Source organism: Haematobia irritans, chromosome 1, assembly GCF_050003625.1.
Source record: "Haematobia irritans isolate KBUSLIRL chromosome 1, ASM5000362v1, whole genome shotgun sequence".
Classification (NCBI taxonomy): domain Eukaryota; kingdom Metazoa; phylum Arthropoda; class Insecta; order Diptera; family Muscidae; genus Haematobia; species Haematobia irritans.
In genome coordinates this window covers 27,786,145-27,804,639 of record NC_134397.1, presented here as the reverse complement: position 1 = coordinate 27,804,639, position 18,495 = coordinate 27,786,145, and the positions used below count along the sequence as shown (strand labels likewise).

Genomic DNA, 18,495 nt, shown 5'->3' with positions numbered 1-18,495 from the left:
AGTAAAATAATGGAACTAACCAATTAGCGCCTTAAAAATATATCCACATAAAGAAAACTTCATTAAACTTTTTTACTACCAGTGTATGCCCTATGGTGAAACATAATATGTTTTAATAATACAAACAATATTTTGTTTGGACCAATCCTAAAAATATATATTTGAAGCAAACTGTGTTTGGGACATATATTACAGAAGCGTTTTTTTTTTTTTTTTTTTTTTTTTTTTTTTTTTGAGGATGTACAATTAAATGTGCTGAATACTGTGTGCATCCTTCCATGTTTGGGTATAGCGCACTGATCACGGAAATTGCTTGAAACCAGATTTTACTTCTCGTAGTCATTTAAATAATTGGGATGAAAATTCACAGATTTTAGATTTCAAATCAAGGCGTTATTTCATCATTTTCTTGCACTTACAAGAGATGTTTATGATTCTCTAAAACTCAAACAAAAAATGGTTCTCATAAATTCAGAATCTGATCTAGTCGTCATAAGGTAAAATCTTTACATTTATCTGTGGGAAGTGTACTGGTTGAACTGATCCGCTTGGGAAAATATCTGTCATCAAACCCCCCCCCCCTGAAATTTTCAAAGGAAACTATTATATTTGATTCATGGTGGTGGGTATTTAAGAGTCGGCCCGGCCGAACTTACTACTGTATATACTTGTTAATGGGTAATTTTAACTTTTTATAGCCACCATCATAGGATGGTGATGGAGGTATAATAAATTTGCTATTCGGTTTGTAAAATATCGAAGTATCGCTTTCCAACCATATATAGTATATATACTCTTGATCGGGGAGAAATTCTAAGACGATATAACAATGTCCGTTTGTCTGGATATTTATTGTAATCACGCTACAGCCTTCAATAATGAAGCTATCTTGCTTAATTTTTACACAAATTCGTTTTTTGTCTCCAATCAGATCAAGTTCGATGATGGGCTATATCGGTCCATGTTTCGACATAGCCCCCATATGACTTATTGTGGGCATGGAAGCCGCAATGCTTATCCGATTTGCTTGAAAAATGAAATCTAAAGGTACTTTAAGTCAATTAAGACATATGCTAAATTTGGAATATATTGGTCCATGTTTAGATATAGCCCCCATATAGACCGATTTCCCAATTTGACTTCTTGAGGGCCTAGATGGCATAATTTTTAACCAATTCGCTTGAAGTTTTAAAACCAGAGGTATTTTAGTTTTATAAAGAGCTGTGCCAAATTTGGTATATATCGGTCCATGTTTAGATATAGCCCCCCGATTTGACTTCCCAGCAAAAAAATTTGGAAGTTTTTCTTAAGGCACAACTTTAAAAGCACTTCCAAAAATGTTCTCCCAAAGATGTTCTTTATTTTAAATGTACAGGAAGTTCATTTGAGTCAATTTTTTTAACTCGCTCTTTTTATATTTTTAATGGGAAATTTAAAATTTTATTGTTTCAAATGGATTAAAAACAGATTAAAAATTAATAAAATAGTGCAAATTATTTTAATTTTACCGAAAAAAAATCCTTTCTAGAAAAATTGCGAATTTTTGAAAATATTTGATGTCAAACGTTCCAGACAAGCACAAAATTTCTTTATTCACATCCAAATCACTGGATTTGCATCACACCTTAAGAAGTGATGCAAATTTAGTGCAACGGCTGTTTAAATGGTGGACATCCGTTTTATGACAAGCCCATGTTAACATCATCGCTTCTTCGCCAATTTTGCACCACTTCCGGATCCAAAAAGAACATTTTCACAACTTTTTTGGCGACGCTTTTTTTGCTGGGTTATTGTGGGCATGGAAGCCGCAATGTTTATCCAATTTGCTTCAAAATTGAAATCTAAAGGAATATATTGGTCCATGTTTAGATATAGCCCCCATATGGACCGATTTCCCAATTTGACTTCGTGAGGGCCTAGATGGCAAAATTTTCAACCAATTTGGTTGAAATTTTAAAACCAGAGGTATTTTAGTTTTATAAAGCGCTGTGCCAAATTTGGTATATATCGGTCCATTTAGATATAGCCCCCATATAAACTGATCCCCCGATTTGATTTCTTGAGGACATAAATGACACAATTTTCATCCGATTTGCTTGAAATTTGAAATCTAGAGGTACTTTAGGTCCAGCGTTGCCAGAATTGTTTCACCAAAAACCGCTAGATTTGTCCAAAAAACTAGCCAAAAAAAGCTAAAAAATTTTAAAAAATAGCTAGAAAAAAAGCTAAATTTTTTTGTATCAAAAGTCACGTTTTTGATTGAAATTTAACAAATTTAAAGGCTTTATTTCACTTAAAATGCATATTATTTTAATTGTATTCATTTTATTTCCATTTCTGTGAGACCGTAAGAAAATCTAAGTCATATTAGCTCTGTTTGCGTACTCGATACATTTGGATTACTATCACAAATTTTTACTGGAAGTACTTCGTTTATATTTCCTAGTAAAAACATTTTTCCCAGTAAACTTGCAATTATCAGCTGGTTAATCATCAACAAGTCAAATGTGCGATATATTGCACAATGTCACATAGAACTGCATTCGAAAATATCAACATATTTCATTTTAACTGAATTAATGATAAATTCGTGAACGAGTACACTTCTCCTAATATTTCCCAAGAGAATAAAACCCATTCTAACTATCTTGCAAGTTTATACTGAATAACTTTTATTCAAAAATTTCCCTACAAACCTATTGTTGTCCAATTTTCGTAAATGTAAATCCATTCCTTTAATAAATAGCAGATTTTTTGATCCTATCACTACGAATTTTTTTATTGCATATTTTTATGTTAAAAAAATAATACCACATTCAAAACTTTATTATTATTATTTTATTTATTATTATTATATTATTTCTATGTTCGGTTCCAAAGATTTTGAACACTAATGATTTTGGTATTGATTCCGAGTCAAATTTGAACTTATTCGTTTTTTCAGCTTTTTATTCATGAACTACCACAGTGCTTTAAAAACGTGCTAACGAAAACTTAAATTTCCAAATTCAGACTCTAAGTAGAAATTATTCTATGTATACGTTTTTAAAATAAAATGTTGAAAACCCTCTTCTATTTTTGAGCCCTATTTTGGTTTGTGGTCAAGATACAAAAACTCCACAAATTTAAAGACTATTTCATTAATTTTAAGAATTTTGTAGAATTGACCCTAGCCTTCTTTCATGTAAAGATACCCACTTTTAAGTTAAATCAATTAACTATAAGGACAAAACGACTTTATCGGCTTTTGGACAAGGAAAAAAGTTTATATAAGAGAAATTCACAAATGCTATTATAACCAAAATTCGCGTTCGTATTTTAAGGACATGAAATTCACAAATGCTATTATAACCAAAATTCGCCGACGTATTTTAAGGACATGAAATCTTTGGCCTCACGACAATGTTTTTTTAGTGTACAAAGCAATTCACATTTACTATTTTAGTTTAGTAATATCATAATAAATTTAGAATATTATAATAACATAAAAAGGATAAACGAGTCAAATGCTAATATTCCTAATAATTTACTGACAGTTTACATAAGGAATTTGTATGGTAATAGTAGATTTAAAGCTTACGATAACTTTTACGAATACGAGGAAAAAACTTTACAACAAGGTGTATTTGCTCCAAAAATGCCCGGATAATGGCTGGAATAATTATTAATGCTTCAATTGAGCTTCGAATTATTTCATATTTCAATAGGAACATGTCGAAAATAAAAAAGCCAAAAATAGCTAAAAGGGCCATGAAAAAAAGCCAGAAAAAAGCTAAAAGCTAAATGCATTTTTTTCCCGCTAAACGTCTTCAAAAAAAGCCAAATCTAGCGGGAAAAAAGCTAAATTGGCAACGCTGTTTAGGTCAGTTATGAGTTATGCTAAATTTTGTATACAACTGTCCATGGTTTGATATAGCCCCCGAGATCCCGATTTGATTTCTTGAGGGCATGGAAGCCCCAATTTTCGTCCGATTTGCTTTAAATTTGAAATCTAGGTACCTACTTTAGGTAATTTAAAAGGTGTACTAAATTTGATATCTATAGTTCCATGTTTTGCTATAGCACCCATATAGACCTATGTTTCCAATTGGGAGGGCATAGATACCCAAACCATTTTCCGACACGGATCCAGTCAAAATTGAGCTCATCTTGAGTTAGCCATAGACAAAAATATTATGAAATCTGATATACTTTGCCGAACTTAACTCTGTTCTTACTTATTTTGTTTCAAATAGGTTAAAACAGAATAAAACTTAATAAAATGGTACAAATTATTTAAATTTTGTTGAAAAAATGCAAAATCCGTTATGCATTGCGAATTTTTAAAAATATTTGATGTCAAAGCATTTGCTATTTTTGGTGGGTTTTTATGATAAACGATGACTCTTGTTATGAAAACAATTTGATAAAGACTTACCCAAAAAAACTGGAATTGTCTAGCCAATCGTATCTTTTCTCATAGTTTTCTCATTTTCACCTGATATATTTCGTTGTCAGCACATTTTTCTGTAAAATAAAAAATTTTATAATTTTTTTAAAAATTTTACTTTTGTACAGACGGAGAAGCAAACACACTATCTACTGGGTCATATAACTCTTATAATCACATGCAACACACAATTATCGTTATAGTCATCGATACACAAGCAACATATACAGTCAAGCAATTCTGTCTATAGACCAGATTTTTGGGCACACACATGTCGATTTATAGAGCCTTTAGTTAAGGAAAACAAACCACTTGAGATGGTCACTTTCTTAGAAACATATTTCAAGAATTTTGGCAAACCAACGAATATAATTTTCGGCACATTGTACTACAATAAATTTGTTACTACGAAATTTCAAATGTGACATAAGGTTAGGTTAAGTTAAAGTGACAGCCCGATTAAGATTCAGGCTCACTTAGACTATTCAGTCCATTGTGATACCACATTAACTAAAAGTACCTGTTACATATGGGCACTTCTAGTTTTAACCACTGAACCTTCACTATTATTTTCTTTTGTTGAACCAACCAGATTGTTCCAAAAACATTAGCAGACTGCTTAAGTTAACGTTTTCCAGGTCAGCCAGTAATCTAAAGCTATATGCCCCTAAAATTTGCTTACGCCTTACATACAATGCAGAACACTCACACATGAGGTGTTTAATTGATTCCTTTTCCTCCGCGTCATGACAGCTCATACAATAGTCATTATACTTCGCGCCAATAGTTTTTGCAAAATCGCCTACCAGGCAGCGACCCGTTATAGTAGATATCATGAGTGATATCTGACGTCTCGAGAACTCTAGCATATCTAGTGTGCGGTTTAAGTTTAAATGGGGTCATATTTGCTTGGTGTCGTTGCAACCCTTGCAATTCTCCCATCGAACATTTGCCATCACGCAGTATGAGCTTGCAGGTAGCCGGGGGCATACCAACAGATTCTAGTTCCCCTGGAATATGTAAGGTAGTTCCTAGCCTTCCTATCTCATCTGCTTCGCAGTTCCCCGGTATGTTCCTATGGCTAGACACCCATATTACGTGAATATTGTGCTGCTCAGCCATCTCATTGAGAGATTTGCGGCAGTCGATGGCCGTTTTCTAGTTGAGGAACACAGAGTCCAAGGATTTTATTGCAGGCTGACTGTCTGAGTATATATTAATGCCAATATTGCTTGGAGCATTACTTCTCAGCCAATTCACCACTTCTCTTATTGCTAATATTTCAGCTTGAAAAACAGCCAGTGATCAGGTAATCTTTTCGCTATTCGAAGTTTCAGATCTTTAGAATATACTCCGAAACCCACTTGTCCATCCATTTTGGAAACATCAGTGTAAAAATCTAAATATCTTTTATTCCCCGGGGTCCATGTACACCACGCCTCACTGTTGGGAATTAGAGTATCAAACTTTTTATCGAAAAGTGGTTTCGCCAAAATGTAATGGCATTATTTTGAGGACCGAACTGTGACCGTAACTTTTTTCCGACCACAGCGATAGCTCGCGCAACCGCACAGCCGTTATTGCAGTTGGCTGTTTGGCCAAAATGTCTAAAGGCAATTGATGCAGTATGACATTAAGGAATTTGTTCCTGTCTTGCTGAAGGCACCTGAGATGCGCAAGCACACCATACGCTGAACTTTGTCTAACCTTGTCGGCTGGTGAAGTGCCGGCCACCAGACTACAACACCATATACCACTGCCGTGTATAGCCAATGTACAATTTTTGGTTTTAGTCCCCACTTTTTTCCTATTGCCTTTTTGCACGAGTACAAAGATACCGTGGCTTTTCTCGCCCTTTCTTCAATATTAAGCTTACAGTTCAGTTTCCTGTCCAAAATAACGCCAAGGTATTTTGCACACTCACCAAAGGGAATTTCAATACCCACTAAGGATATGGGCTTAAACGTGGGAGTTTTGCGATATTTGCAGTACATGACTAGTTCTATCTTTGCAGGATTTACCCCAAGACCATTATCTTTCGCCCATTTCTCAGTCATCCGGAGGGCTCTCTGTAAAACATCTCTGATTGTGGATGGGAATTTTCCTCTGACTGCTAGAGCCACATCGTCTGCGTATGCCACCACTTTTATCGTTTCTTTTTCTAGGGAAACCAGAAGGTTGTTTATGGCAACATTCCAAAGAAGAGGTGATAGAGTTTATAACCTTGGCTTCAAAATTTTTGTTGCATTAAATTTAGGACACAAATTTTGAAAATTTGCGTCCCTTCGTTAAAGTCGCATGTCTTTGAACTAAACTCAATTTACCTTAAAGTAAAAAAATAAACTTTTGGTTTAAAGAAAACGTCCTTAAATTAACTGAAATATTGAATCTTTAGATTTAAGATAAAAACGCTTCTAATATAGGATAAGACTTATTTTTATGATTTTGCATCTTTGGTGTAAAGTTTTTTTTTGGAATTAAGAACACATTTTTTACTTTGAAGTATCTGTTATAATTTGAATTTTTAAACTGGCATTTGTTTGTACGTGAATGGCTTTATCAATATAGATTAGAATGAAAATTCGATGATATCTGTATACTATATATAATTTTTTAAAGCCAGATAGGTCTCTAAAAAATTTCCTTATTTTTAAAGAAGCCGCATCTTTGGCTCGGAAGCAATACCAAAATGCTTAAAGGAAGGAATCATTTGATCCATGTAAACTTTTTTAAGTGCAGCAAAGGTCCTTGGGTTTACATTTCTAGCTACAGATGATTATCGTCCTGTGGCACGGCCTTGTTGAAACCAAGCTCTTACATTTTGGACAAAGTTTCAAGGTGGCGCTCACAATTCATAGTTACATTGAAAAAATATTGTCATGTCCTTAAAATACGAATGGGAATTTTGCTTAGCATTGAAGACGTATTTCTTTGATATGTTATAAAGTTTTTTCTTTGTCCAAAATTCGATTCGAACTTTTCACTGAATTCGTTTTGTCCTTTTAGATAAGTGATTCGACTTAAAATTAGATTGTATAAATGTTGTCTTTATGAGGTCAACTCGACATTAAAAATTCAGAAAAATTCTTCAAAATTAATAAAAATCATCATCATACAAAGCAAAGAAATCTTTCAAAAATACACCCTATAAACAAGTAAGGAAAGTCTAAAGTTGGGCGGAGTCGACTATATTATACCCAACACCACTTTGTAAATCCACATTTTCGATACTATATCAAATCGGTCAAATGTGTTGGGTGCTATATATAAAGGTTTTTGTCCAAAATACGTACATTTAAATCGGACTCCATTTGAACAAAATCTATCATTTAAGCCGGCTAATGCCCTAGGATGGTACACTATGTTAGTAAAAAAATATGGGAAACATTTTAATCTGAACGAATTTTGAGGCAACTTCACAAAAGTGTATTTATGAATTATCGGTCGATAGATATGTATTAGAAATAAAGGAAAATGTGAGTAACTTTTACAAGTTTTCGATATATATATATATATATATATATATATATATATATATATATATATATATATATATATATATATATATATATATATATATATATATATATATATATATATATATATATATATATATATATATATATATATATATATATATATATATATATATATATATATATATAAAAATATATATATGCGAGCTATATCTTAATCTGAACCGATTTCAATAAGATTTTGCACACTTGACTACACTACTTATTGTACTCCTAGTGCAAAATTTCAACCAAATTGGGCTAAAACTCTGGCTTCTGGGGCCATATAAGTCTATATCGGGCGAAAGATGTATATGAGAGCTAATTTTATTATTTAATTTTATTTTTTTTAAAACCAAATAAAAAATCTTAGAGACAATCGTTGAATCAATTCGGTCTTAATTGTTTTTAATGAGGATACTTTATAAGAAAGGGAAATTTCGTTTGTCAAAAATTTCGTTTCGGAGAAAACCATTTTTACTTTCGGTGTATGGGGGGCTATCCCAAAACCATTATTTAAGCCTATAGCGTAATTACCCAAGGCAAACATGTCAAATAGATTATATCCTTAAATCGTCTTCGAATTTTTCCCTAATCAAAAACATTATATCCTATATAATGTCGGAAAACGATATTTCGATGTGTTACAACGCCATGGCAAATTTATTACACCCCCATCATTCTATGAAAATTATGATTTCTTTGGAGGCAATTTTTTTACAAAAAAAAAAATATATATGAATTTCTATTTTTACATCTTTATTTTTCCTTAAATCTATATTACATGAAATCTCCATTATGGAGTTAATTCACTACTATATTGTCAGTGATGTGCGTCATCATGGTTGTTGACCCACTGATCTTACCATCTCAATGGCGTCCACCGCTTCTTTCCTTCCAGTGATCTACTCCACCATGCTGACCATCCCAATGAGGTCCACCGCTTTGTTCTTTCCAGTGGTCTGCTCCACCATGCTGACCATCCCAATGTGGACCTCCGTTTCGTTCTTTCCAGTGGTCTGCCCCACCATGTTGACCATCCCAATGATTTTCTACCGAAGATCCCAAGGATATCATTGCCATAAAGGAGAATATAGCGATAATCGTTAATACGAATTTCATTGTAATGGCTACTGAAGTTGAATAATCCAAATGTACTAATACTTCCAACTCCAATCCATCAGACTTTTATATGATATCAAGAGATATTGTAGAAAATTTGGAGAAAGTGAAGTAATCTTTGAAATTGCTTGTGCTTTAAATAAAAATGGTCATTACAATCTGCAATTACAGCAATGATGACATGATGTGCACGTCAAATGTATTCTCATGGCCTAAGTAAAACAAGTAAGTAAAGTCTAAAGTCGGGCGGGCCGACTATATTATACCCTTCACCCCTATGTAGGCAAAAATTTGTGTTACCATCTCAACTACTTCACATTTGCTGGAAGCTATATAAAGGAGACAATTTTTTTACTTCTACAAAATCTCTAGAATTAAAATTTAAATCGGTTAATTGGAGGAAACTTCCATTGAAATTGGGTCTAAAATGTGTAACAGTCTACCATATTTTCCCAACTCTGGTGTACGTATATATGGGAGCTACATATAATCTGAACCGATTTTGACTAAATTTGACATGTATAGTTAGAATAATAATTCTGCTATCTATGCGAAATTTCACGTAAATGGGAGTATAACTTTGGCCCCCTTGGTCATATGAGTGCAAATCGGACGGAAGATATATATGGGAGCCATATCTAAATCTGAACCGATTTCAACCAACTTTGGCACAATTACCGATACTACTAAACGTACTCCTTATGCGAAATTTGAAGCAAATCACGGCAAAACCCTGGATTTTGAGTCCATATAAGTTCAAATCGGAAGAAAGATAAATATGGGAGCTACATCTAAATCTGAATCGATTTTGACCATATTTGGCACATACAATAGTATCGTTAAAAGTACCGCTTGTGCAAAATTTGAAGTAAGTCAGGGCAAAACTCTGGCTTTCTACTCCCTGTGCAAAATTTCAATTAAATCGGAGTAGAAGATTGGCCACTGTGGTTATATGAGTGTAAATCGGTCGAACGATATGAGCTATATCTAAATCTGAACCGATTTTAACAAAATTTTACACACTTCACGATATTATTAAACGTACCCCTTGTGCAATATTTTAAGCAAATCACGGCAAAACTCTGGCTTTTGTGGTCATAAAAGTTCAAATCGGACGAAAGATATATATGGGAGATATATCTAAATTTGAACCGATTTCAATTAAATTTACCAAGCATTGGTAGAATGTCAATTCTACCCTCTGTGCAAAATTTCACGAAGATCGGTAGTAAACTTTGGCCTCTGTGGTCATATGGGTCTAAATCGGACGAAAGATATATATGGGAGCTATATCTAAATCTGAACCGATTTGGCTGATATTTTGCAAGATTTTCGAGATTCATAAAATATTTGGATGTACGGTATTTCAAGAAAATTGGTTGATAAACACGCTAACTATGACCAAATCGGGGATAAATATATATGGTAGCTATATCTAAATCTGAACCGATTTTTTCCAAAAGCAATAGCGATTGTCTCTGTCCCAAGAAACGGCCCTGTGCCAAAATTGAGGACGATCGGACTTAAATTGCGAGCTGTACTTTGTGCACAAAATTACATATACAGACAGACGGACGGACGGAAAGACAGACAGACAGACAGACAGACAGACAGACAGACAGACAGACAGACAGACAGACAGACAGACAAACAAACAGACAGACAGACAGACAGACGGACATCGCTAAATCGACTCAGAATTTAATTCTAAGCCCATAGGTATACTAAAAGATGAGTCTATGACCACTATTTCTTGGCGTTACATACAATTGCACAGTAGTGGTGAAGGGTATAATGATAAGCTTTCATATTTGTTAGAATTTAAATTTAAAAGGCGAAAAATTAATAATTCCATAATTAATATGCAACTCAGACATGATCTTGGCTTTATTTAGATCTTACATTTCAGCCAACCAGTTCGTCATTGCAGTAATTACAAATAATAATTGCAGAGGATTTATTTGCATCATAATTGTTTCCATTTTTATCCCTCAATATTTATGCCACAGTTTCTTTTAACCTAACATATAAAAACCTATGCCATTGAGGTCGAAGTTATCAGTACAATTTCATAATTTTCAGTACAATATCTTTATAGCATTAAAATGAAATTGTTCGTTAAAGTTGTCATCGCTTTAGCCTTTTTGGCAATGATATCAATGGGATCATCAGTTCAAGATCATTGGGATGGTCAACATGGAGGCGCAGATCATTGGAGTCATACAAGCGGTGGACCCCATTGGGATGGTAAACATGGGGGAGCAGATCTATGGCCTCTTAAAAGTGGAGGACCCCATTGGGATGGTCAACATGGAGGCGCAGATCTATGGCCTCTTAAAAGTGGAGGACCCCATTGGGATGGTAAACATGGAGGTGCCGACCAATGGCCTCTTAAAAGTGGTGGACCTCATTGGGATGGTAAACATGGAGGCGCTGATTTATGGCCTCTTAAAAGTGGTGGACCCCATTGGGATGGTAAACATGGAGGCGCAGATCAATGGCTAGTTAATAATGGCAATTCCAAAAATTAGTTCATATGATAATCATCATTGTAAAAATAATACAAAATAGAAATATCTAATTAATATATTGTGTTATAATAATAATGGAGTATCCAAATAAAACATTATTTTCAAATATTATGTATTTATTTATTTAATTTCAAGAATAACAATTCACACAATAAAGAAAATAATAATTTCCTCCCAAACAAAATTTTAGACAAGCAACCATTGTATACCATTTGAAAGATCGGGGAGAAATTCTAACGATGTCCGTCTGTCTGTATATTTATTGTAATCATAAATACTACAGCCTTCAATAATGAAGCTATCTTGCTTAATTTTTGCACAAACTCGTTTTTTGTCTCCAAGCAGATCAAGTTCGATGATGGGCTATATCGGTCTATGTTTCGACATAGCCCCCATATAAACTGATCCCCCGATTTGACTTATTGTGGGCATGGAAGCCGCAATGTTTATCCGATTTGCTTGAAATTTTAAATCTAAAGGTACTTTAAGTCAATTAAGACGTGTGCAAAATTTGGACTATATTGGTCTATGTTTAGATATAGCCCCCATATAGATCGACTTCCCAATTTGATTTCTTGAGGGCCTAGATGGCATAATTTTCAACCAATTTGGTTGAAATTTTAAAACCAGAGGTATTTTAGTTTTATAAGACCGATATATGCCAAATTTGGTATATATCGGTCTATGTTTAGATATAGCCCCCATATACACTGATCCCTCGATTTGATTTCTTGAGAGCATAAATGACACAATTTTCATCCGATTTGCTTGTAATTTGAAATGTAGAGGTACTTTAGGTCAGTTATGAGTTATGCTAAATGTTGTCCATGGGTTGATATAACCCCCGACATAAGCGTAACTAGACAATTTTCCAAGGGGGGGGGGAGGGCATGCTCCCCCTACCCAAAAATTAATAGACTGAAGTTAGAGGTAAAATTAATGTTTTATTTTATAAAAATGAATAAAAAATCGGTCTTCAACATACTCGTACATAACTACACAGTCTGTTGTTCTAAGGGCACAACCTTAAAATCACTTCCAAAAATGTCTTCACAAAGAGTTAATTATTTTACATACGTAGGAAGTGTTTTTAATTCAATTTTTTATAACTCGTGTTTTTTTTTTTTGTATTTTTAATGGCTAATTTTTTTTAATAATTTTAAAAAGTGTTAGAATTCATAAAATGGTACACATTTTTCAAATTTTGCCGCAAAAGTGCTAAATCCATTCTAGAAATCTTTAATATTTTAATAATTTTTGAAAATATTCGGGGTCAAAAGTTTCAGACAAACGTTATAATGCATTAAAAATCAAAAAAATTATTCGGGCAAATATCACAAAAGTTTTTAATTCACCTTATAATAAAGAAACTAGCATACAATTAGAAGACAATGTTAGGAAATAAAACTATATTTCCATAGGCAATTGCTTCCATAATGCAAAGTCGTAAATAGGTTTTCAAATTCTGGGGGGGCTAAATTTTTTCTGGGGGGGTCTAAGCCCCCTCCCCAGAGACCTTCCTACACTTATGGCCCCCGAGCTCCCGATTTGATTTCTTGAGGGCATGGAAGCCTACATTTTCATTCGATTTGCTTGAAATTTGATATCTAGAGGTACTTTAAATCAGTTAAGAGCTGTGCTAAATTTGGTATTATGTTTCACCTTAGAGCATACACTGGTAGAAAAAAATTTTAATGAAATTTTCTTTGTTACTTCCATTATTTTACTTGCTGCATACTCTGTAATTCTCTCTTTCGAAACACATATATGTTTATAGGCTATTTCTCAATTAATATATGTTTGCATCCAAGCATATTATATTTACAAAAATTTTAGGTCCCAAACATAATATGTTCTAATATATTAACATATATGTCCCAAACAGGTTATGCTAGTTTCTGAACATTATATGCTTGCACTTAAAAATATTGTGTTAAAAAAACATTTGAGTTCCAAACATACAATTTTTACATCCAAACATATGAAAAGCAGTCTTTTTCGTGCGTGTAGGTCAATTTTTTTATAACTTTATTTTAAAGAGATTTTACTTGAAACCTAGCACAATTTTTATTTGTATTGTCAAATTATTTAATAGACTTAATAGTACATCACGTACAAAATCTGAAGAAACGAATAAAGTAAAATTCGTTTCCTTCAATCAAGTACGCAAAGGTCAAATTTGAATGAGAATTGTTCCTCAAATGTGTCCTTCAATTCTCCGCTTCTTAGGCTCGGAATCAAAACCAAAATCATTAGTGTAAAGACAAAATAAAGGGTGATTCTTTTGAGGTTAGGATTTTCATGCATTAGTATTTGACAGATCACGTGGGATTTCAGACATGGTGTCAAAGAGAAAGATGCTCAGTATGCTTTGACATTTCATCATGAATAGACTTACTAACGAGCCACAACGTCGAATTTTCAGTGAATGGGCCCTAGAAAAGTTGGCAGAAAATCCGCTTTTTTATCGACAAATTTTGTTCAGCGATGAGGCTCATTTCTGGTTGAATGGCTACGTAAATAAGCAAAATTGCCGCATTTGGAGTGAAGAGCAACCAGAAGCCGTTCAAGAACTGCCCATGCATCCCGAAAAATGCACTGTTTGGTGTGGTTTGTACGCTGGTGGAATCATTGGACCGTATTTTTTCAAAGATGCTGTTGGACGCAACGTTACGGTGAATGGCGATCGCTATCGTTCGATGCTAACAAACTTTTTGTTGCCAAAAATGGAAGAACTGAACTTGGTTGACATGTGGTTTCAACAAGATGGCGCTACATGCCACACAGCTCGCGATTCTATGGCCATTTTGAGGGAAAACTTCGGAGAACAATTCATCTCAAGAAATGGACCGGTAAGTTGGCCACCAAGATCATGCGATTTGACGCCTTTAGACTATTTTTTGTGGGGCTACGTCAAGTCTAAAGTCTACAGAAATAAGCCAGCAACTATTCCAGCTTTGGAAGACAACATTTCCGAAGAAATTCGGGCTATTCCGGCCGAAATGCTCGAAAAAGTTGCCCAAAATTGGACTTTCCGAATGGACCACCTAAGACACAGCCGCGGTCAACATTTAAATGAAATTATCTTCAAAAAGTAAATGTCATGGACCAATCTAACGTTTCAAATAAAGAACCGATGAGATTTTGCAAATTTTATGCGTTTTTTTTTTTTAAAAAGTTATCAAGCTCTTAACAAATCACCCTTTATTTGGAACCGAGATTGCTGTTTTTCAATGAATGCTACTGTTCGCATCATCTTTGAAGATATATGTTACGGGCCAATGATGCCAACAGCTCGTATACTACACCAAACGTATGCATTGGTAGCTTTTACAATGCTTCTGGCTGATCTTTACTCCAGATATTGCGATAAAAAATGTCTTTATTTTAAAGAAGCTGCGTCTTTGGCTCGGAATAAACAACAAAATCCTTAAGGGAAGATCAAAATCTTTGGATTGAGATCAACTGTTTTTTTGAATGTACTATAAGTGCAGTGGTCGTCACCATAATCATAGACCTTATGATCTTAGCTATAATATTACTGTGGACAGCGCAATAATTTCCATTGTTACTCTTGAAGTAAAACAACATAAATATATAAAAATAATATTTTATTTTTGTATTCATCCCTATAATTATATCACGACAATAAAATAAATTGTTTAGATAATTTTCTATAAATTTATCATAAATGGAGGAAATCAATGATGGGATTCACTATGATTAACAAGCCATTGATCTGCGCCACCATGTTTACCATCCCAATGGGGTCCGCCACTTTTAAGAGGCCATTGATCTGCACCACCATGTTTACCATCCCAATGGGGTCCACCACTTTTAAGAGGCCACTGATCTGCACCACCATGCTGACCATCCCAATGGGGTCCACCACTTTTCAGAGGCCATAGATCTGCGCCTCCATGTTTACCATCCCAATGGGGTCCACCGCTTGTATGACTCCAATGATCTGCCCCACCATGTTGACCATCCCAATGATCTTCAACTGGCGATCCCATTGATATCATTGCCAAAAAGCCTAAAGTGATGACAACTTTAACGAACAATTCCATTTTAATGCTATATGGATATTATAATGGAAATTATCAAGTTGTACTGATAACTTCAACTTCAATTGCATAGGCTTTTATATTATACGAGTATTCAACATAAATGTTGAGAGATAAAAATTGAAACAATCATGCTTCACATAAATCATCTGTAATTATTATATTCGTATGTAATTACTGCATTGACGATTTCAGATCTCGTGGGCTTGATGTGTGAGATCTAAATAAAGCCAAGACCATGCTTGAGTTGCATATTAATTATGAAATTATTAATTTTGCCCTTTTTAAATTTAAATTCTAACAAATATGAAAGCGGATCATTTTAGACATAACTGACAAGAAGACGTTTGACGTACAAATCAAGTCGTCAATGCTGTAATTGCAGATTGTAATGACCCTGCTTATTTAAAGCATAACCAATTTCAAAGATTACTTAGCTTTCTTAAAATGTTCTGCAAAATATCTCTTGATATCATATAAAAGTCTGATCGACCGGAGTTGGAAGTATTAGTACATTTGGATTATTCACCTTCAATAGCCATCACTGCCATCACTATGAAATTCCTATTAACCATTATTGTTACATTCTCCTTTATGGCAGTGATATCCTTGGGATCTACTGTAGAAAATCATTGGGATGGTCAACATGGTGGGGCAGACCACTGGAAAGAACGAAGCGGTGGCCCACATTGGGACGGTCAACATGGTGGAGCAGATCACTGGAAGGAAAGAAGTGGTGGCCCACATTGGGATGGTCAACATGGTGGAGCAGACCATTGGAATGAACTTAGTGGGGGCCCTTATTGGGATGGTCAACATGGTGGAGCAGATCACTGGAAGGAAAGAAGTGGTGGCCCCCATTGGGATGGTCAACATGGTGGAGCAGATTACTGGAAGGAAAGAAGTGGTGGCCCTCATTGGGATGGTCAACATGGTGGAGCAGATCATTGGAATGAAGTAAGCGGTGGATCTCATAACAAAATGAAGAAATAAATTTTCCAATGAATTATTTCCATAATGGAGTTTGTGTGTGATATAGATGTACGAGTATATACATTTAAGGACGAATAAAATTATAACAATTGATATCAATACAACTTTTTTATTTAGTTTCTGTTTTCCTTAAAAAAAATCATCCTTAGTACACTGAAAAAAAATATTATCATGAGGTCAAAGATTTCTTGTCCTTAAAATATGAATTGCTAAGCATAGAAGAAAAAAAGTTTTTTCCTTGTCCAAATGTGCAATGATACCATCTCAAATCCTTCACATTTGTTAGGTGCTATATGTAAATAACTACCCAGCAAAACAAGAGCTTCCTAAAAAGTAGTTTGGATCCCCAATCTGTGATCCGGAAGCAGTGCAAACTTGGATCATATCCAATGAATTTAACATGGGCTTGTCATAGGACAGAAGGACTCCCTTTTTGGATCCTTTGCATTGCTTTAGAAGTTGTGCCCTGGAAGTTAATTTGAATAAAGAAATTTAAAAAGCGAAAAAAAAACAATTTTTTTTTTTCAACCAATTTCACTTTTTTTACACTGAAAAAAAAATATTGTCGTGATGTCAAAGATTTCATATCTTTAAAATACGAATGCAAATTTTGCTTAGCATAGAATAGCATTTCTCTAGTATAAAGTTTTTTTCCTTGACCAAAGGTCGATAAACTTTTCAATGAAGTCGTATTGTCCTTATAATTATGTGATTTGATTTAAAAATATCATAACATGAAAGAAAAAATGTTTGGGCTAAGGTCAACTTGACTTTAATAATTCAGAAAAATTCTTTAAATTTAATGAAATTGTCTTTAAATTTGTTGTCTTTTTGCAACTTGATTACAAAGCAAAAAATCGTTCAAATATAGGACATGTTTTTCAACACTTTATTTTAAAGACGTTTTTTACTTGAAACACAACATAATTTCTACTAGAAGTCGAGTCTTAATTTGGAAAATAAATTCGTCGTTAACTTGTTTTTAAAGGACTTTGATAGCATATGAAGAAAAAAGCTGAAAAAGGGAAAAATTAAAATTTGCTTCCTAGAAGCAAGTACACAAAACCCGATTTTAAAAGAGAATTGTGTCTTAAAAGTATCCTTACTTGTATTCTCAGCTTCTTTGGCTCGGAATCAATACCAAATTTTTTAAAGTAAAGAAAAAATCTTTGGAACCGGGTATGCTTTTTTTTCAGTGTATCCATATGTTTTATTACACAATTATTTTCCTATTATCTAATTTTTACAATTTTAAAAACTTTTTCGCTCCGACCAGGGATTGAACCTGGGTTTGCTGGCACCATAACAGAATGCCTTAGCACACTCAGCCACAAATGCCATTGAACATAAAGCGTCGAAAGGTCAATTCAAATGTTTGTGATATGATCGTAATACGACACCAAGGAATACCATTCTAATTGCTTCTCGAGATGTTCTTTATTAGTATGAATGAAAAAATAAGAAACGCAGGTTCAAATCTCACCAGCGGCAATTTTTTTATCAAATATTTTTCTAAAAAATTATTTTTTTATGTCATGCATTGTTTTTATTTTTTATTTTCGGCATATATTTTCGTATAAATATATTTTTTTCTGTTAAAAATCAACCAAAAATTAAAAATTCTCGTAATTTGCAAAACCTTCACAAAAGAACTTCCATGGAAGCAAAAAAGTCAAACGGCACAGGTTCAAATCCCAGCGGGGATGAAATTTATTTTTTTTTATTATTATTTTATACTTTTTTTTATTAATTTCTATTTTTTTTAGTTTTTTTTTATTAGTTTTCTATTTTTTTTTGTAAAATTTAATTATACAAAATTTGCACTTATAATAGCCCGA

The 18,495-nt window shown here is 33.7% G+C and overlaps 1 long non-coding RNA gene across 1 annotated transcript in view; it reads right to left on the bottom strand.

Annotated features, from left to right (window-relative positions):
* Positions 1 to 4,414: 4,414 nt before the first annotated feature.
* LOC142238028 (uncharacterized) overlaps positions 4,415 to 18,495 on the bottom strand; it is a 100,179-nt gene continuing 86,098 nt past the window's right edge. The window contains exon 3 of the long non-coding RNA XR_012722618.1: positions 4,415 to 4,506. This is a non-coding gene — a long non-coding RNA (uncharacterized LOC142238028). The remainder of the gene's footprint in view (positions 4,507 to 18,495) is intronic.